The 22,321-nt window shown below is 45.0% G+C and overlaps 2 protein-coding genes across 9 annotated transcripts in view; one reads left to right on the top strand and one right to left on the bottom strand.

The window, feature by feature from the left end:
- Positions 1-11,831, bottom strand: part of PCSK7 (proprotein convertase subtilisin/kexin type 7) — a 188,937-nt gene extending 177,106 nt beyond the window's left edge. For 2 of the 4 annotated variants that reach the window (XM_069224705.1, XM_069224708.1), the window contains exon 1: positions 11,642-11,778. The gene's annotated coding sequence lies outside the window, so the exon portion shown is untranslated. Of the gene's footprint in view, positions 1-11,641 lie in introns of all 4 variants that reach the window. The other 2 variants (XM_069224707.1, XM_069224706.1) reach the window with 2 other exon arrangements.
- RNF214 (ring finger protein 214) overlaps positions 11,683-22,321 on the top strand; it is a 190,558-nt gene continuing 179,919 nt past the window's right edge. For 4 of the 5 annotated variants that reach the window (XM_069224709.1, XM_069224713.1, XM_069224712.1 and 1 more), the window contains exon 1: positions 11,977-12,094. The gene's annotated coding sequence lies outside the window, so the exon portion shown is untranslated. Of the gene's footprint in view, positions 11,768-11,976; positions 12,095-22,321 lie in introns of those variants that run through there. The other variant, XM_069224711.1, reaches the window with a different exon arrangement.

Raw genomic sequence — 22,321 nt, forward strand, 5'->3', positions numbered from 1 at the left:
GTATGATGCTTATTTTGGCCAGAGCCTGGCACCCCTTGGAATAATTTGATGCCCCTCTATGGGGGCCCGCCCCCAGTTTGAAGACCCCTGGTTTAGGCAGACAAGCCATCACTAGGGATAGAGAGGGGACACCAGTTGTCAAACTGTATTTTCAGGGGTGTTTAGCTCCCTCGGTAGCCGTACCTCTTGGTTGGGCCAGGCAGTGCTACATGCTAAGACAGAGGTTCTGCTATCTTGAGAGTGGACAGAAAACAAACTTCTCGGATAGCCAGATGCCACACTTCACAGTAAGTTGTCAATAAGCAAAGGGGAACCTGGTAGCCCATTGGCTAGTGACTGCAACTTCCTCCGAGGGCATTTTTGCACCCCTGGTGCCAAGAACTCAGATGTCGTTGGCCTGGAGAAGAGGACTGAAGGAGGACTGCCCTGCTGCATCAAGGACCTGGCGAGAGGAGGCTGCACCGACATGAACTTCACTTTTTGCACCTAGTAGCTAGCAGAGGAAAAGGGACTATGCCTGCTGCGTCCTGTTTCTGGAGAAGTTGTCTCCTGAGCCTAGCTGAAGTAAGAGATTCCAAGGATCAATTGGCTGACCACCTGCTTGCAGTAAAGGGCAACAACAGTTGAAGGAGTCTGCTGGGGAGAGTTGCTAGCCCAGATTCCTAAACCGCTGCTCCTTGCCTTTGTCCAGCCTAAGTAACCAAGACTAGGTGCTAAAAAGTTGCCCCCAAGTCCGCTGACTCCAGGACAGTCATCGGAGTGCAGCTAGGTTGCCCAGAAGGCAAGTTACGATGAAAGAAAGAAAACCACTGAAATCGTTGTACTGGGTGACTGGTAGCTCAGTGGCAAATAAACTTCTGCCAAGCTCGAGAGGACGTCTACCCATGAGGCAGGAACACCTCACAAGCCTGTGGAGCATGGAGTAGCCCCAGGAAGATCATAGTCAACTGCACATAATCTGGAGCATCTTCAGTACCCTATATGCCTTGCATCAGGACACTCTGCAAAAGTACATGACAAGGAGCCACCGACGCTAGAACCGAACAGAAAACAGTATTTCTGTAGAGGTAACTGTTTCTGAGAACCTTGCTGATCCCAAAAACCGGCTCTGTCAGAGTTGGTCAACTAAAATAACTGAATTGATACATACAAAAGTTTTTCATGAAAAAATGTCAAAGTGTCAAATGTATTGAGGTTGCCACTGCTTGTTTGCGGTTCAGTAAAAACTGTTGCATTAATATACCTTGTAGATTCTGTATCCCTGGTACCCTCGAATTATTCTTTTTTGTTTTGGTGTCTAAAGTTACATAAAAATATTATCTCTTTTTATAAATTAGTATTGTATTTCTTGAGTGTCTTATGTATTTTTTTCAATTGCTTTGGTGCTGTTTAAATGCTCTACACTTGTTCCTTAGAGTAAGCCAGACTGCTCAGAGCCACAGCAACCCAGGGTTGAGCTAAAGGTTTGACAAACTAAAAATACTGGTCCTAAAGGGGTTGGTAAGTGTATTACATGGTGAGGTCGGACAATCACACAATATAATACACTTCATTTCCTCACATTGTGGGAAAGTGTGGCTATGCAGATGAAGGATTTCAGGAAGATGTTGCAAGAAAAAGGGCAAAAGTGGCAAACAGAGTGAGAGACTGCAGAATAAAATAGTATGAAGAGGGAGAGCAGGAGTGTCTGAAATACTCTGAAGGCCACTACCCCTTCTACAGACCTTTTCAATGTTTAATTCTCAGTCTCAATTTTTGAAAATTGAGGTTTTTCAAACCCAACTATTCACAACAAAAATTGTTGTCATTCATGTGCCTGATACTGGTAAAAAGCTGGCAAACCAATGACACTCCTGGATGCAATAGCAGAAAACTCATAGAGACATCCAAATGCTGGACAAGGGCTCACTGTGTGACGCACAGGGTTTTCATTTCTATTGCTTTAAGCCACAACATTAATTACGAAGGCCACGCTTCTTTCTAAGGAATCTGAAGTATGCTACTTTAGCCACACCTCTTTTAGAGACCCAACTGTATTGTACGAAACTAGGCTATTAGTTGCAACAGACGAGAGTCCTTCACAAGTAATAAGTCTGTAATTTTCTTGCTACTTGAAACCAATTTCCCTATAATAGCACTTGAATCTCTCAGGGTAGTGAAAAAGAAGTACAAAGCCTAATCAGGGAAGATTGTGCTAAAAATCCCAATTCGCTGGCACACAACAACACTTAATAAATTGTTGTTAAGTCATTTTTAAAGAGAATAGTACACTAAAACATACTATACATTAATGTGTCAATATATACATTGGGTAGATGAAAATATATGTGGTGACACCCATATTTCACATTAAACCCCTAGTAGTTGCTGAAACCCACAATCACAAGCCTCACCACCTATACCTGGAGCAACATCAAATTATAAGGGGGGTCATTAAACATAAGGCAGGTCTACTGGCTTTGTCAGGAAATCCCCATAATAAACCAGCCATGTTAGGATTCATCATGATATCACCATTAAAATCAATAGGAGTATTAAAAATATTCAAATACCTGCATTATAAGCATAAGCGTTACAGTGCTCATCATAATCCGTTTAATAAAGCACTTTAAATCATTTAAATTCAACCAACCAGAAACATGTCAGTCTTACTTTACTGCCTGCTCACAACATATTGCAGCCACAGCACCTACCACAAAGGAGCCTGGCATCAAGAGCCAGTGACCAATGCCCCAGCTCAGTGCTTTGAAATAATGAGAAACCTTTCCTGCGGCCATGTTCTGCTGCCCCCAGGAGACATAGGGTAGGTTTTATCAAGCATTCCTGGAAGAGCAGAGGCTGCTGCACCTCCTGCAGCCCTCACAGCATGTTGGGTAAACACTGGTGGTGCCATGTCTCTCCTTGGGTACCATGAGCAAAGAAAAAAGATATGCCCTCCCTGGGCTTTACGGTGAGCTACATCCAGGATTTAATGAATAATGAGCAGGCTCACTTGATTTAGTGGGAGGCCTCATGCTGCAAACTTTGCTTTTATTGTGGGATGTCCTGGTCAACACGGGGCACCCACAAACTCCAATTCTCATTTGGGGCTCCTGGGGGAGCCCCTGCAGGCCCACTGGCTCCCTGTGCGCACCTCCTGTGCAGTGTGGGAGCCAGCATCCACTTTGTTCTGCTCTTGCCTATCAAGAGCAGCTCCCCCACCAGACACAGTTATAAGGCAGGTAATTTGCATGGCCACGTTTGGCGGACTTTGGTTGGAGAAGAGGTCCCTCAACCAGTTACAGATGTGTCAGCCTTAGGAGGGCTCCTCCTTTCTTTGTTGTTCGGGTCCCTAGGGAGATATGGGCCCAAGAAGGAATCCTGATTCTGGAACTTTGGATCCACACTTGCACAACCCCCAAAAAATTATAAAAGTAGTGATGCGCTAGCCCTGTAGAGGTAATTTGTTACACATAGAGGGTTTAAGTAGTAGTTTATTAGAAGAGCAGGCAAGTATATCTTAATACTCTGTGTCACTTCTCCAACTGCCACCCTTCCTACTGTGACCCACATTTCAGATTCTTGTGGTAACTCTGGTTGCTAGGATGCAAGCAACCTAGATACCACATCTTCCCTTTTTCACTAATGAGCCTCTAAACTGCTTAAAGCAATTCCCACAGCCATACTAGTTATACAATGACACTAAAGATTTTGATAAAATAAAACATTAGCAACACATACACACAGAATATCACAATATAACAGTTTTAACCATACATTAAATCATTGGCAATATAACAGTTGATCAACACTAGCCCCTACATTCCTCTTTAATTCCCCAAATTGGGAAGGGGGGCTTCCCAATTTATGCTGCAAGGAAAACTGCAGTGCAAAATCTAGAGTTGCTAAGGAAACTGCAGAAAAATACCTAAAGTGGAGTTAGATGGACTATCCCACAACAAACTCATTACATTTTTTTAGGCAATGTTATAGATCTTCCAGCATGAGTGTGAACTCGTTTTGTACATGGAACAGATGTTGAACTTGGTGCCCTTACATCTGCACCCAAATCTACAGAAGAATCAGCCCTCACATTGGCACCCAAATCTACAGCATCACCCACAACCAATCATTGGAATGAGGAATGCATGTATTCCTTCTTTTGTTATCTTCCCAATTCAGGATTTTGCTACATCTTGACATTCTGCTGAAATGCCATGATTTATTATCACTTATCAGTGCCGATTTTGCATGTACTTCTTTTGGTTACATATGTTCTGAAAAATTACTACATCCCTTTCTTATTTTGTGGCATAGTTTTACTCTCACCCAATCACCTGGTTTTAAAACACCTCCTTCATTTCATGTTTTTTATTGTAATACTCCTTTTACATTGTTTGCATATTAAGTAAATTGTTTTTTACTATGGAGGGAGACCATTTGCTTCACAATTTCATATCCATCAACGCTTTGTTGTCCTTCGTGAATGGTTCTCTCCCTCTTAAAATTCTGAATGGACTATTTCCTGTTTACAATGGAATCATCCTGTAAGCCCAAACTGTACTTGCAAATTCTTTCTTCCAATCCAACCTGGCATTAATGGTTGCTTGTACTCTGCCCATTATGACTCTGTTACAGTGTTCCACCACTCCATTTACTGCAGGATGATAAACTGGAGTGCGCTTACCCATGATATCATTTCTAGTCAAAAAATGTAAACATTTTTCTCCTGCAAATTGCAGCCCATTGTCACTAAGAGTGGTTTTAGGTATGCCTTACCTTAAAATTGTCTTCTCCAAAAAGGAAATTACAGCATTTGATTTCACAACCTTAGTTATTTCTACTTCAGGCCCTTTGGAATTGTTATCCATGATAACTATTATATATGTGGCTATTCCTAACTCATCTAAAATGGGACCTAAAATATCCACGCTCAACTCCTCCCAAGGATTGTCTGGATATTTACGTTCCCCCCCAGGGTGGGCGAAACATCGATTGTGCTTTATCTGAATTGGAACATACTTGACAATTTCTGACAAACCTCTCAGTATCTATTTCTATGTCAGGCCACCAGTAAGATGATTTTACTCTTTTCTTCAATTTGAAAATACCTACATTCCCCTCATGGTTTATTTCTAAAGTTTTCTGCAGTACACCCTTGGGTGGTACTAATCTGTCTCCCCTTACAATATATCCAGTTTCATTAGGAGACAGTTCATATTTTATCGCCCGTGATTTTTTGCATTCTTCCTGAAGTCTGCTACTTTGTTCTTGCTACCTGGCAAGTACTACATCATACACAAAATCCAACAATCTTAATGTCATTCTTGCAATGCGCAGTGTCGCCTTGTTTACACCACTAGATGGAGGACTTTCACTAATCATTTATTGTTTGTGCATACCTAGAATCCTGACCCCCGTAAATATTGTCTAATTTTCTCTAAGGCCTAAACTGTAACCAGCATTTCCTATTCAATGACTAAATACCTTTCTTCTGCATGGGACAGTGAAAAGGAAGCATAGGCTACTGTGTATTCTTCCCCTGTGTCAGCCACTTGGGTTAAAACAGCACCCAGACCTTTGCCACTAGCGTCAGTCATCACAATGCTGCACGCACCCACTTCAAACCCCTGTAACCGAACTGCTGTGCATATACCTGTTTTGAGTTTTTCGAAATCTGCATGTAATTTGTCTTTCAAAATAATTTCTTGCCTTCAACAACTGTTTCATTCTAAATGCTATCATAGCAAAATTTTGCACAAATTTAGAATATAATTCCACTAGGCTAAAGAAAGTCCTAACTTCTTCTTTTGAAGTGAGTGCAAGGCATTACAGACTGCTTCAATTATGTTCTTTTTGGGTGAAATACCTTCTCTTCCTACTTCATGTCCCAAGTATGTGACCGATTTTAAACAAATTTGCATTTTCTTAATTCTACTGTTAACAATTTATCAGTAATTTTTTTCACTACTAATTCCAACCTAACATCATGCTCTTGTTTGTCTCGGCCCATCACCAAAATATCATCCTGGATGTATGTCACTCCTTCAGTTCCTTTGAATAATTTGTGCATAATGCATTGGAAAATAGCTGCTGCCGATCCAAGACCAAATGGCATGCATACAAACTTGTTACAACGAAAGGAGTGTCAAGTGATGTTAAACTGCAGCTCAAATTGGTGATAAGCCGAGGTTAAGTCAATTATTGAAAACCTTTTCATACCCTTGGTTTGTGAAAAGAGTTCATCAAACCTTGGAAGAGGAAACTTGTCCACCACTATATTTTTATTCACATCTCTTATGTCTATGCATAACCGTGTGTGACCATTTTGTTTCCAAGCTCCTACTAAAGGGCCTAACCATTCTTCACTCTCTACAGGCCCGATAATCCTTTTGCTTTCTAAATCGTCCAATTCCTCCATTACATTCTATTTTATCCCCATTGGTATATTCCCAGCTTTGTGACACAATGGTACAACTCTATCCTTCAGGATAATGTTGTGAACATACCCACATAAGTTTTCTACATTACCTGAGAATACCTCTGGAAATGTTTTTACCAATCCCTCTTCCAAGGAACTCACTGGTTCATCTAACAATAAAACTTGTTCTTTGCTACTAGGATCAAGGGAATTTAGGAATTTCCTAGTGCTAACAGTGCATTTTTTTGCCACATATAATTTCCCTTGGGATTAGCCTTCAACTGGTCACCTAATACAATAGGAAACTTTTCTTCCCATACAGACCGTTGCATTATGGTGTACGAGGACTCTGAATGAGTTATCATGATATTAACCCCCCTATGGTCATACTGCACATGGGTTTCTTTCTTGTCCCTTCATTCACATCGTCCACCACCACATCTTCAATGTTTAAGATGCCGTCATCAATAGAGGAATTATTTTACACTTCCAATTCCTCATTGACATCTTATACACACCATATAGAATCCTTGCTCCCTCTTTTTTCATCTGTAAACTTTGGCAAAGTGGCCAATTATACCACAATATGAGCATTTACTCTCAATGGCAGGGCAATTCTTGTCTCTAGCAAAATGTCCCCTGTTCCCCCATCTGAAACATAAAGGTCTTTGTCACTCATACCCTGTTCACTCTTATCATTGTGGTTCCACACAGAACTCTTTCCTCCACTTTTCTAACTCATTTTCTCATTCGCTTTAACATTTGTTACTTTGCAAACAGATTGTGTTCCACTCCCAGACATTAGTGCACCTTTAGCACATCTTTTGGACTTCCCTGCTTTTTTCCCACCATAGCTATGCCTTCCTTCAGTGGTGCTTCTCCGCACACCCACAATTTTTCATGTATACCCTCATTATTTGAATGCCATTACAATTTCTCTAATTAAATCTTCATGCAGTGACCCCAATTTACATGTTACTGCTAACTATTTGAGGGTAGCTACATAGTCTTCAACAGATTCAGTTTTCACTTGTTTCCTTTGAAAAAACATTGAATCTGTTAAGTCCTTCAAGGCTTCTTTGAATACATCCCCACCATCTTCCGGTCTTCTTTTCTTTTCCATTTGGCTATTTACTCATAAGCCTTCTGAATCAAGGCTATGTAAAATATATTTTTTTCTTTCTATGTTTTTTTTCTTTCTATGTGAAGTAAATTCGTCTCCATATTCATCTTAAATGGATGATATATAGTGTTCAAAGTATTCTTTCCAATCAGATCATTTATTTTGGGGTTCACCTGCACATGTAAGAAAATGGACTGGGGGAGTTAATCCCAAATTTTGCATATTTATTCTTCCTTGTGTATGTAATGTAAACTGTGCATAACAGCACTGACACTTTATATTGAATTTCCAATACATTTGTGCGAATCACAGAAGAAGGTAAACAGATCGACTGTATCTGAGAACTAAATGCTGCATCTGCTGTTCCACTAGTGGCCGAGATTGTACTGGTGAGCATGTGGTAGCTCGTTGCCACTTTGTAGAGGTAATCTGTTACACGTAGAGGGTTGAAGTAGTAGTTTATTAGGAGAGCAGGCATGTACATCTTATTCCTCTGTGTCACGTCTCCAACTGCCACCCTTCCTACCGTGCTCCACATTCAAGAACCTTGTGGTAACTCTGGTTGCTAGGATGTAAGTAACCTAGATACACATGCCCCAGGCCCTCGTCCACCCTGGGGGTATTTCTAACAATTCCATCGGAGAGCCACAAGCTTGGTTGTTCTAGTTTCTTTTAAAGGAAGCAAATCTTTTGAAGTGTCTATCTCTGGCCCCATTGGGACGATGTTATTTATCTCTGGCTCATTTTGCTCTTAGTGACCAGGCCTAGACACCAGGAGCATTTTCATCAAACCTCTAAAGGCGTGCATTTTGCAGGAAGCTGAAATTTCTGGCTCCATCTGCATGGCTCCTAGTATCCCCCTCCTGCAGATGGGGGTCTCTTCCACAGCCCCTTATAAAAAGAACACCATCCAGTCCCAAGCCCATGGCCTCCGAGTCTCCCGACTGTTTTACAGAGCACCTGCGAGGGACAGTGAAGTCCAGGCCTTTCCTCCAACTGGTCCTCGGGGGTATAAGCGGACCAGAGCAACTGGCCCTGGGGAGAGCAATTCTAGTCCTGAAGTCAGCTGATATCAAGGTCCTTAGTCCATTCTTGCAGGGCATTGGGTGGCTTCTCCTTGCAGCTGGGCATCCTTTCCGTCAAGGTCGCCTCCCAGTTCCAGGGTCTTATCCACTTTCTCTCCATTGTGCAGGGGTTAAGTGGGGGGTGTAATGCATTGGGTCGAGATAATCGTTACCAATTCTACAATGTCACATCATCAGTCTACCCAGTCCAAACTCTCCTTCACAGCACTCTGTGACAATCAAAAATAGTGACTTCAAGTTTTCACTAGAAAAAAGCCTCTCTGAGTGCCTGAGCTTACATCACTACCTGATCCCTTCCCACCAAAACTTCAAAGGGCCGCCCTTAGTGTTGGCTCCAGAGGTCTGGCCCTCCTCCTTTGTTCGAGTAGACCTGAGCTGTCTCACCCCATATGCATTGTGACAAACTAATTTTCAGATGCAGATTTCTTCACCCCCCCGCTCTTTCCCAGGAATTGAGTCAATCACTAATTATTACTCCATTTGTGAGAAGAGGTCTTTGTTCCCTCTGCTGTAGAGCAGAGTAATTGACATCGCCCACTAAGAGGGACAAAGGCTTAGAATCGGATTATGAACTGAGCTGCAGAACTATGCTAAATCCTGAGGATCCATAAAATGTGGATGTGTGTTTGCTGCAAATTCAAGCTTGGCATACATATTTTTCTTCAGTTTGATCCCTTGGTGCACTTTGTAGGCTTAAACTCCCTACAGAACTGCAGTGAGGGCTGTACTTTAGGGTAGATCTCACATATACCTATATAATAATGTGAGAACACCACAAGGTTTTTCAGTAAGCGCTACATACCTACTCCATGAATTCTCACTCATATTATAAGGCCAACCTCAGGTCAGCACCAATCCATGCTGCGTCACTTCTACAACAGGCTACCTGTGCACAGATACCGGGCTGCGCACAACAACTGTCTCACAAAGCACACCCTACACACATGCAACCAGTCCAGCGCCCTTTACTCTAACTGCACAGCAGCTACCACATCTGAAAAGGCGGATACTGGCGGTTAACACACTCAGCCCAATTACAAAGAATTTACTGTGAGTGAGACTGAGTTAATGAGATCTACCCAAAGTAAAAGTTTAAAAAAAGGATAATTGTTTGCAGAAATCATGGTGAACTAAATAGGTACAACCCATTTACTACTGTACTAGATCATAGAATTTGTAGAGCGCTTATAAATCCTATGGGGGGGACTGAAAAGCTTAGACACACGGATAGCACCCTACACTGTGTATGATGTGATGCTGAGAGATGTTTTGAGCCTACATGGGAGTGGTATGCTGTGGGTGATGACCACTGAGTTGCGATTATTGTTTTATGGGACGAAGCACTAGGCAGTGTGATGGGAGAAGGTATGAAAGAGACAGGCATGCAAATTATAATTATAATAATATGGACGAACCAGCATAGCCACAGGGAAGCGGACTGCTATTTGCTCCATACACTAATAAGGCAGATAATTAAAAAAAGGAACTGTAATCCTTACAGCAACATGTGCCAGGCAGAGATGTTGTTGAATGAGTTAAAAAATACCAAAAGGACAAGGTTGGGAATTGGTGACAGAAAAATTACAACACAATGTTGTATATATATATATATATATATATATATATATATATTACACTATCTATTACTGTTTTGAAGGAAAGATGTGACAGAATATTCAAGGCTGGTGAAGTAACGAGGCCACACACGAAGAGATTAAATATTGGCATGAAATCGTAGGTTTATTTACAGGAACAAAACACGATCCTTCCGCCAAGCCAGCCACACTGCAACTGACTCGGAGCGAACACACGCCACATTCCATTCTAATGGAATGTTAACTAGCAGACAAATAAATAAAATGAAAAAAACACATGCCACACTATGAATATAACAGCTGGCAACCTGAGCAGAAACTACACAAACCAAGATTCCACCTCTTCCAACTAGTGCAAAAGAAGACAAATATTTGAGCATGGGTTCACACCCAGAGCCTCTCTCAGAATCTCAAAGGCAGACAAGCACCAGTTGGGTGATCTCTAGTCCTGTCACTGCTAGCGTCTGAAACCCAGAATGGTGAGACATTTCATGCAGGCTACCAAACTATGAATGGGATGTCCTTGTTGAGGGACATCTGCGTGTCAAGAAACAATGTGCCCAGAAACAAATTCACTTTGTTCCACCACTGCAGCTCACGTATTTGGCTTCAAAAATATTAGATCTTCACAGTCCACAGTTACTAGTCACCATTAACAAGTCATTCCATTAATTGTACATGCTAGATTAATGCAGTTCATGATATCAAAGCAGCTCCTAATAGTCACATGATGACTCCTGCTGTTAGATGACACAACACCTAGCAAAGGGGAAGTAACCTCTGAAAAGTCAACACTCGTTCTTGGCTTGGATAGCCTTGCCTTTTTCATCCCACTGAAAGCACTAGCCCAGACAACAAAAATAAATGTATATATATGTATATATATATATATATATATATATATATTTATATATATACACACACATATATATATATATATATATACATACATACATACACACACACACAAGACTCCACGTTCTTTATTTAGAGAGCATGTCGTTAACCTTTTCAGTTGGTAAAGCCTTTGTCATCCAGGCACTGACACTAATCTATACTAGCATGCCAATAAAACAAAGGCAAATAAGGATACTTTCTCAACAAGGGTTCCTGTTTATTTGCTCCCTACAGTTCTACTTGCCAAGTAATGTCACTGGTAGAGTCAGTCAGACATGGAGCAGCCGACTGCCAGGTTTGCCAGAGTGCACAGCAAAAGCTGGCTGAGGCATGTATGTACTGGAAATGTTTTTGAGGGCCAGAGCACCCTCTTAAGCAGTAAAAAGGACTTCGGGCGCAGAGCCGCAGTGCTCCAGAGGGCGGGGCCGCAGAGAGTGACTCGTACTGGCCGGGTGGCTATCGGCGGCGAACAGGACCACAGGAGCTCCTCCCTAGGGAAGTCCATGTATACTAACATCGCTACTCCGCAGCATCTACTCACCGGCACTGGCCTTACATGTCTTCAGGGAGCCCCCGCTGCATTATACCTAGATGTCCTCTGGCAAAGACGGACAAGCACACTCACCCAATCCAAACCCACCCACTGACGGAAGTGGACGAGCAGTAGGTAAATACAGTGCAGTGGCACATGCTGCTTTACACGTCCAATAATTTCACTTGTGAACGTTCTCTCAGCCTTTCACGAGCCCCGGTAAGGCGTCGTGGATCCCAGACAGCCAATTGATAACTGGCAGGAACTCGCCTAGCCAATCACAGTCTACAGATCCGCAACCAACCCAGTAGTTTGACGATTATTCCCCCTTTATGGACTCTGTCTATTCCTCTTTGATTGGTTACCAATATGTTCAGACTCAGTAAACTCTGTCCCGCCCAGCGCGCAAATACATGGAACTGAACCTGCGTCCAGGAAGAGGTGCAACGGTTTGGAACAGAGGTACAGCGGGGCACGTTCGAGTACTGCTGTGTCCACTAGTGTAGACATCTGTATGTTGTGAATGGGGGCTGTTATGTCGCTAAGTTTACCGAACGATCTTATTTCAACAAGGGCGACGCGCTTCTAAGCTTCATTGAGTAACATAAATTCTGGGATTTGTAGTCCGTTCTCACTACAGTTGCCGTAATTAAACGAACACTTCTGATACGTTATGATTTGTAAAGGAAATGGCCACGATCTAAGAATTGTGTTGTTCTTAGCAATTTGTGACGGAGTCAACGAGTATTCTTACGTTTAGGCCTTCCATGTTGTGATGTATATTGGGGCCGAATTTGTGCTTTAAAAACTGTTTAGCGCATATACTGCCATGAGTATGATGTTGCACTATGGCGCGCAGGGGTAAACATGGGGCAGAGTGAGGTGCAGGATGATTAATTGTGTCGAGGGATACGTCGAGGCACATTATCGTACAGTCGATACAGTGATGTGTGAGCGAGAGGGTGCATAGTTATGTTGGATACCCGGGCAATACTTTTTACGCTGTCAAGATGGGTCTGGACATGGAGGGTGTTTAGCATTTTTATAGCACATGGTTTTCACCAGTACAGCCACATACCAATGTGAGGTACCTTTTGATGTAATATGCTGCATCGGATGAGAAGGCGCACAAACAACAATATTCACACGTAGATAAGGGGGTAAAAGGCTGCTTTAATAGATGAGGTCTGGCAATTTTATAATCAAACTTGGCAAAATGCATTACAAAACTAACCAGCCTCAGCAATAACATTGAAAACCGCCTAACGTCCAACCCACCCCTCTAAGAAATCTTACCCCCTAGAGATGACCTTTCCTATCCTAAACTTGTGCCCAAAATCTTGTACCCTACTACTCTGCTCTCCACCTGGTGTTTTTACCCTTGTCCCTCTATCCCTTTGGTCCTTGATCAATGTCCCTGACCTCTCCTTGTTCTGCCATCGGACCGCCTCCCATCCAAGAAATGCCTTCTAACCCGCCCTGATGCCAGACTCTACTACCAGCCTCTACTACCAGCAGCAACCTCTCCAACCATTCTGTCCATTGAAAGCACCATAGCTCACAATCAACAAAAGACACCATGACCCTAGGAAACCAACCAAAAAAGAAGGGGGAGGGCAGGAGGGATAAGAGCAACTGACCACGCCCTAACCCGTGGGTGTGACAAAGAGGCTGCCTCCCGCCCCCACAAAAAAAAACGTATTCCAGGATCCACCCACCTGTGTCACATAATCCAATCAGTGCCCTGGAGCTTTGCTGGAACACACCATCACGCAAGACTAGCCCCTGGGGAGACCAGGAAAGCCCATCTTCCCCCAAGGTCCAGTACAGCGACCAAAGTGCATTTTTAACATTGAATCAAAAGTCCAGGCCCACCCTGTCTGCAGTGTTGGGTGTAAAACCGGAGGCCTTCCCAAGAGTTGCACTGCTTGGCCTCGTGTGCGAGCTGGGAGGGCAGAAGGGAGATAGCATTCTGGTGGTTTTGAGCACGTTACTAGCCAAGAAAGACATAGCCAAACAGTGGAAGTAAAGGGAGGCTTCATCACTGAGGGAACGGCAGTTGGGCATGGACTGTACTGCTAAATTGAAGGCGCCTATTTATGTTTTCTGCGGATGCCACAAGAAATACCTAAAACTATGGGGTAAATAGTGGGCATAGCGACGGGACCCACCCCCCCGGGACCCACCCCCCCCACTGGTTCCCCTGCACCCCAGGATCCCAAAAAACTCAGACCACACCAATTTCGCTTTTATGGAAGAATTGAGGCCGCAGTTTATTAGGCAATTTTTCAACTTACAAGCGATCCTTCAACCATCATTTTATTTTACTCAAAGTGCTAGTACCCTTCTTTTTATGGGCCTCCCAAGCACTGTGCCCTACATACATTCAGTGCTGGCCAGTCTGCCCCAGATGCCCTATCACTTTGGGTGTAACCATTCATTCACCTTCAGGGCAAGCGTCTGCTTCCAGCCCTAACTGGAACAAGCCAGTGCCCTCCTTGTCCCCCCCCCGCCAGCACTGTGCCCTACGTTCAGTGCCAGCCGGTCAGCCCCAGGTGCCCTATCACCTTCGGGGTAACCATTCAGCTCCAACCGGGTGACCTTTCACTTCCGGTGCAACACTCAGTTGTTTCCGGCTAAGCAGCTGCTTCCAACCCAGCCTGGTGACCTTTCACTTCCAGCACAACCACACCTTCTTTAGGGCAAGCATCTGCTTCCAGCCCACTGGGTGACCATTCACTTCCGGTACCACTATTCATTTCATTCATGGCAAGCGTCAGCTTCCAGCCCAAGAATGAATTGATATTCTGGGTGAACGTCTCCACCCTTCTTTGCCAGTTGACCAAGTCACCTTTACACCAACTTCTTGCAGGCCACAGGCTCTGCCCTTGATTGTTTCTTTCTGATTCAATGCACAAGGCCATTGTGGTAGCCTGCCAGTACCACCCTGGGTCCTGGCTGTCACCTGTTTGTGGCCTGTTCCCCTCACGCAAATTGTGATCATTCTTTAAGATCGCCTTGTAAGTACCACCATGCCTTGCTGGGAGCTTTTGCTGCCAGCAAGGCCCCCCATGCCATAGGTGCGCCTCAATTCTTCCTGTCTACCAATAACCTCTTGCATTCAATGCGGCCCTTGTTCCTTAAAAATATCTCCACCCCAATGTCCGACAGGTGTACCCCATTTGGACCATGATAGTCTAGCTGCTGCAAATTAATTAAACTATGCTTAATCCCACCTAGGCCCACCCACAAGAGGAATTTGGACATGAGGCTATTTAGCCTCCTTCTTGACAACTCTATACCGCCTTGGGATTGAGCCCCTTTCCAAGACCTTCTGGGAATGATCTCTGACCATAACACCTCTGTGGCATCCATGGTCCTGGCCAACTCGGTGAGATATTCCTTCATAATCTGAAACAAGTTGCCCCTGCCCATAGCTGGGAGTTCATTCCCACCTAAGTGAATTATCAAAACATCTGGGTTTCTTGCGCGGTTTTAGCATGCCTGAATGACGCCTTCCAAGTCCGTTCACCGCAGCCCAGGCTTTCCGAACCAGTCCACCCTTGTGCGCTGGAACAAGAATATTGCATTCCCCCCACTGTTGCCAGCTCTTTCTGCTGACCTGGACACATAAGAGTGCCCGATGACCCACATGGTTTTGCATTCTGCGGAGGAAACAAACACAAAAAGAGGGGAGGTAAAGATTGAGCCAACAGTCATGCCTTTATTATATTAATTACTGATACATTGTACTACATTTTACTCAGACGTCCACCTCAAGTTCTTCCATGGACTACTTTTCCAGGTGGCCATTACTTTCGGATGTTTAGGCGTATATACAAACGGACCTATGAGATACCCCCATCTCCCAATTTTTTTAATTGTATTAGCCAACATTCCTTCTTGGAAGGCGGTTGTGGCTGCCACAATTCTAAATGAATGTGTGGTGAATTGATGCCACCAAAGCCCCGCTATCTTTACCGTTGATACCAACACCCTCCTAAACTGATATATTGTTAAAGGTATCCCATCCTTGTGAGTGAGGAGGTATGGCTCGTTCCTGTATGTACCCTGCCAGGAGTCGAACTGGGCAATATGGGATGTACTTCTTCATCTCCCTCAGTACAATGCTCTGTCCCCTGCCTAACTGATCTGTCTTGGATTGCCTGACTCGGATAGTCACATTGTGAGGGCCCCAGTATAAATCCTTAACCAACAGGGCCCTGCCACTCTTGTCACCTTTGGCTCTGGCTACCAGCTCACTCACCCTGAATGCACCAAAAAAGGCCAGTGTGACGGCTGTGCTAAATAGTAAAGTCTCAAAATGTGAATGGCACACCAAAGGGAGGTGGTCAATCAGTACTCTTAGCGATGAAAATTCTATAGGTGACCTAGAATCCTGTTTCTTCTCTTCATGTTTGGCCCATCCTTTCAAAGCTTCCTTGAGCAGAAATCCTTTTGTTGGGTCCTGTATACCCTTCAACTTTGCTTTGTGTGCTACCGCTGCCAAGTGCTCCATTACCCAAGACCTGGTTTTCTTTGCACCCTTCGCCCATACAACAAAGTGTTTTACCCATACCACCAATGCCTCAAAATCCTCTTCTGTATCAGCCTCCCCAGGTGCAATGTCCTCAAATGTCTCCATGCAACGCCGGTACCGTTGCCTTGTGCCAACCGTTAGGACCTTATCCTCCATGCTCTGAAGTTGTATTTCTACTGAATCAGTTCCCAGAACTCCTCCTTGAAGGGGGTCATCTCCTCGCCTGCTTCTGGCCACTCCACCCGAAACCTCTCCCACTACAGCGAGAAAGAATATCAGCTGCCTTATTTTGCACCCTTTCGAACGTGCTTAGCCCTAGCTTCAATATTGTACTGGAGGCACGTTCGCACCATGTGCATTAGTAACCCCAGTACCCTGCGGCATGAGGCTGTTTGCACATTAATGGCATGGACAGCTGCCGTGTTTCCTCACCGCATAACCAATTTCTTGTTGGCCAGGCGATCCGACCAAAGCAGCAATGACACCAGAATGGGAAAGAGCTCCAACACTGTTATATTTCCCATCATTTTAGCATTGTGCCATGCTGCTGGCCATGCCCTGGCGCACCAAGCTGTCCCCAATATCGCTCCAAAGCCCCCAAGCCTGGAAGCATCTTTGTACAGTTGCAACTGCTCATTCATTGTCCATGGTGATGGCCATAACCTAACTCCATTGAAAACTTCTAAAAAAGACAGCCACATACGCAGGTCCCCTTTCAGACCTGCCCCCAACCTTACGAAATGATGCCTTTTAGTAATGCCTGCTGCTGCGCATGCCAACCTCCTTGAAAAGACTCTTCCCACCTGAATGACCCGTGATGCAAAGTTGAGCTTCACCAGCAGCTCCTGTATGACCTTTATTGTTGCTTTCTCCTTTACTAGCACCTTCCGATTTACTGCTGCCAAATCTTATATCTTTCCCACCGGGAGGCGGGACACCCCTTCTGTGGAGTCCAGCTCGATCCCTAAAAATGTCAATCTAGTCGTTGGGCCCTCTGTTTTACCTGCAGCCGAAGGTACCCCTAATTCTTGTAAAACAAATTCGAAGGCAGCCAACGCTTGTGCACAGTCCAATTAGTCTGCTTTCCCCACAAACAAGAAATCATCAAGGTAATGGAGCTTGCCGCCTGCCGGCTGCAACCTGCGTGTTGGCCACTGGAGAAAGGATCTGAAAGCCTCAAAATACGTGCATGATACAGAACATCCCATGGGCATGCACCTGTCGTAATATAGCTTTCCCTGAAACTGAAACCTCACTAAGTAGACGCTTTCTGGATGTACTGGCAACAGCCTAAAGGCAGATTCAACATCTGCTTTTGCCATAAGGGCACCATTCCAGCCTCCCTGACTAGCTCAATCACCTCGTCGAACGAAGCATAAGAGACTGAACACAAGTCTTGGCTCAGCCAATCATTAACTGAATTCCCTTTCGGATATGAAAGATGATGGACCATCCGATACTTGCCTTCTTTTTTTGGGTACAATCCCTAGTGGTGAGATGATAAAGTTTGCTAAAGGAGGTTTGTCAAACGGGCCTGCTGTCGTACCCCAGTGTAGCCCTTTTTCTATTTTTTTTCTGCCACAATGTCTGGCATTTCCTCTGCTGAATAGAGGTTCCTCGAAGATCTTCCAGCCTCTGGGCCCAAGTAAGGTATTCTGAACCCCTCCTTAAAACCCCAGAAGATTAATTCCCTCTCATCTTCTTTCGGGTACTCATTCAAAAGTGTTGCTAGGATGTCAAAATGGATCGGGGATGGGCCTTTTGTTAATGGGTCCTCTCTATGGCTGGCCATTGAATCTGCTGCCAGGTGTTGCTCTGTTGAGTGATTTGTAAGAGAAAACGGAGTGGCTGGCCCGCACTGTGAACACCCATGTTTGAATTTGCACGCCACACTCCAGGAACAGTTACCTGCATTGAACAGACGGCAGGTGTTATCCCGTGCTTTATCCTGGAGCAAAGGTTTGAACCTGTCTGCCACCTTTGAAGTCCGAAATGACGGCAACTGCCCCTGCGGCGGCTGCTGGTGCCCGACCATGAGCTGCCCTTGGCTAGTCACTGTGCCTTGACTAACTGTGATGCCAAACCTCCTTGTGGTTGAACGCTGTGCTGCAACTGTGTTGCATGCAGTGAGCCAGATGGCTGGCCCATCCCAGCCAATGACTGTGGGTCCCTATCCCAGCTGGGCCGCAGATTCAGCTGGCCATTCCCAACTTGATGTAACACTCGCCCACCGTGCATTGCAGAGACTGGGCAATTATTACTGGATTGTTGGCCGGGCACACCAAGCACCATCTGTCTCCCTCCCATACCTAACCACTGTTGCTGTGACAGCCTATTGACTCGTTGCTGTTGCGCTAAACCTAATCCTGTATGTTGGTGACTTTGGCTGACCAAAGAATGCTGATAACTTGGGCCATACCCCAAACCTTGGTGTTGAGGACCGCCAACCTGTTGAGTGGATGTCCAGGAAATGGTGGGTACATTTTGCGACTGACCGCTCTGTGCCTGCTGTGAGTCTGTCAGTAATTGAGGGGCCAGTCTTGACTATGTGCTTGAGAGAGATTGTGCTGGTGCACTGCTTAATTGTAATCCCTGCCCCCAAAGTGTTGTGGGCCACTGTTGTAAACCAAATCCTGCCCCGGATGCCCCCACTCCATATCCAGCACCTGACCCCATGAGCTCCATCCATTCCTCAGCCTCCCTTTGATCCCACGCCATGCCTGGCGTCACCTCCTTGCACTGGCGAAAGGCTACGTCATGCTGCAGCCAACCCATTCCTCCAAAACGCCCGAACCTCTCCTGAAAAGCCTGATTGTACCTAATCAAGGCTGGAAATATGTCTGCTAACAAGGCAAATGCATCCAGCCAGTTCATACTTTTCCTCTGGTCTAACCCTTTTCCTATCATTGCCCTCCCGGCACTGTCCAGAGCCCTTAATTGTATCTGCACCCCTGCGTACATGCTCTAGTAAGGTAAAAATTTAAATGAATTCTCTCTTCCACACTCTCTCCTTAACCTCTTGTGGAATATGCCATGCCAGTGACTGCCTCCCACTCAATCCTAGCACCCCTCCATCCTTGGGTGGTGCAGTAGTAGGTTTGTTAACCTCTTCCATGTGTGCCAGAGGGTCCTCCGCATGTGTACTGGAGTTACCTCTGCCCATCCTCTCAAGCGCAGATTAAACTGCCTGTTTTCATCCCCCATGTTGCTTCACCCCCCCCACACATCTGTTGGACTCCCCTTGTCTGAGTCACCTGCCCTCATCCCTTTCTTGCTGTTCCCCACCATTGGTGTTGCGTTTCCCGTCTGCCCATTCCATTCCTTAAAAAGTTTCAGCATCGCTTTGGAGAACTCTCCCAAATCACCAGTCTCTGGTGTTAGTGTACTTCCTTCGTTGGAAGGTTCTTGCTCGTTACCAATTGGCCGAAGTGGCACTGGTGTCCACACAAGGGAGGTTCCCACCTTGTGGTCAATACTATCCCCTATTGCCACCCTTTTCTCCTATTGTGCCTTTTTTGTTTTCTTTGCTTTTAATGTTCCACTACCCCTCACCCTTTTGACCTTCCCCTTGGTCTCGGGCTGCTCCCGTTGTAGTAATGAGTATGTATGACCAGTCACTGCTAAAAGTCCTGGCTGCTACTCCTTCTTGTCCATGGAGTGTCCTCTTCCATGGGGGGTGGGTGCCTGCATTTGGGCCATGGCCATCTCCCAACCTTCCTAACAGTTGGCTTTGGCTGTTGCTGCAAAGCTGGCCCAAAATTGCTCCTATTCTCTCCATCCAGATGATTCACCTCCTGGGACACCCCGCTAGCTCTCGCCTCCTCCTCCGTGGCCAAATCTATTTCAGTACTGCAGTGTGCTCAATCCTCTGCCATCCTTTCTCTGTACGGGTCTGGCGCGGGCCCCCTTCCCAGGTGACCTAAAATGAAATGGGCATTAGCTGGTTGAAAGGTGATCAGTGCTACCATTGTTAGTGGATCTGACCACTTGGGGGTAAAAATACTGTTTGCCATTTCCTTGTGCCCCACCTATCCTCCTCTTCTCCCTTTTGCCTTGCTGTCAAGTGATGAGGTATCATGACGCGATCACCATGGGCAAGGTTATCGGAAATGCCCCACCCCCTTTGAAGCGCCCCCCTTCCTTCCTACTGTGCTCTATAAAAGTTCCCAGACTTACCTTGCATACTTTGTCCCTGACCCTTTATGCCTCCTCTTGTTCCCTTTCTACGCCAAAGATGACCTGTGCTGCCCCACTACTGTCACAGCCTTTGCTCAGGTGAACATTATCCCTTTCCCCTCGTCGATGGACTCCTTGCTTCTTTGTATGTCTGCTCAGACAATGCAGCAACAGCACCGCAGTACTCGGAAGAATCCCTAGGAGAAAGAGAGCGCCGTGCCAGGCGCCTGCAATTAAATACCTTCCACCCCCCAGCCACATTCCTCCAGTTAAATTTACGACTGGGCTGGACCCATTGTCCCCCTTCCTAACCTATACTTCTCCGCCTTCCTTATCACCCCCCCCCCCCTTATTCCTGCCAAGTCCGGGTTCTGCACCCTGGGGGTGGCCTTCACTAAGTCCCATGGTCCAGCTATATTCCCACCCAATTGGGTGGGGGCCATACCAAGGGGCATATTATGGACTTTTCACTTCAGCTATACACGTTTAAGGGGCTGGGGCGAGAAGGTAGAGCTAGAACTACTGGGACCCTTTACACAGGGCAACACTGTTTGATATTGATCTGTGCCGTATAAACCTAATAAAATGTTGTTATAAAACCTTTGAGCCAGAAGGGACCATAGAGGGTCTGTGCTCTCAGGAGGTACCTCATTTATCCTCAGTTAGGCGGGTCCTTGTGTCCTCAGCCTATAGGTAGTTGTTTTCAAGTCCAATAATGTTTGTAGAGTAAAATGTGACCACAATAACTTGGTTTTATGATGTATTACTTCATACCACAGCCCTGTAAATTTATAGGCACTGCAAATAATAGTCATTTCTTTGATCCAATTAAGTCGTACTCCATTTACCAAGCTCAGAAGAATGGAAGGCAGAGTTGACTTTGCCATGTTTCAAATACTTGACTTTCGGATCACTAGATGTACGCTGTGAGTGTTTAACTTACAGAGTAATTTATGGGGAAATGGTAATGTTAAGTTATGATAAATTGCAGAATAGCTTCACCTGTTAACCTTTTGAAAATATTAGCATTAAGAATTAGCAGAAATCTGATAATGCAGACGTAAACATGCACTACCCAAATTAGTCTTATATGCAGTGGAACTTACTGAGGCACATTGGTCCTATTTGTTTGCCACTGTTTCGAAGCTCTTCAGTTTTGCTGTACTAGCAGCACATGGATTTCAATTATGACGCGTCACACCTTTGTAGGCTTAATTCCGTCCATTTAGGACGGCTACTGCCACAATTGTACTTCCATTTTACTGTCATCTGGAATGTGTCTATCCACCTCTGTCTTTATTTTGAAGGTCAAGCCTGCGAGCGCATGCACTATCGCATGCGTCTTGCTTGCGAGACTCAGTTGTGGACAGGAAAGGGCTTGGGGCCTCTGTGTGCTTCCTCTGTGTGGAGCAGGGACCAAGCACTGACTGTTTCGACTTAATTAGTGCCCTTTCTTTGCTCCCGACGTGATCAAGGTACTATTTTGTTCTTTTTAACTTCTAGTGCCATACAAACAGAAGGCTTATGACCGGCAAATACAAGCCCAGCAGGACAAACAACATTGCAAAGTTTTATTTTTTAAAGCTATCTTTTTATTTTTTATTTTGCCAAGTCGTCTTTTCTCACTTTCCACTCATGTTTTCTTTTGTTATTGCTTGTGGGGGCTCTTCACAAAAGATGACGATTATTTGTTCGAAATATTGCAGAGTGACATTGTTTCTTTATTATGTGTAATTTCTGGAACAATGCTTTTAACACATGATCGTGCAGTACATCTCAATCCGTCCCACTATAATCCACCACACTTTACCCCTGCTCCAATCCACCTCACTGCAGTCTTCCCAAGTCACCCCAATCTAGTCTTCCCCACTCCAATCCAAAACAATCTGCCCCACTCCAATCCAAAACATTATGCCCCACTTCAATTCAAAACAATATGCCCCACTTCAATTCAAAACAAATGCCCCAATCCA

This window comes from Pleurodeles waltl, chromosome 3_1, assembly GCF_031143425.1.
Source record: "Pleurodeles waltl isolate 20211129_DDA chromosome 3_1, aPleWal1.hap1.20221129, whole genome shotgun sequence".
NCBI lineage: Eukaryota > Metazoa > Chordata > Amphibia > Caudata > Salamandridae > Pleurodeles > Pleurodeles waltl.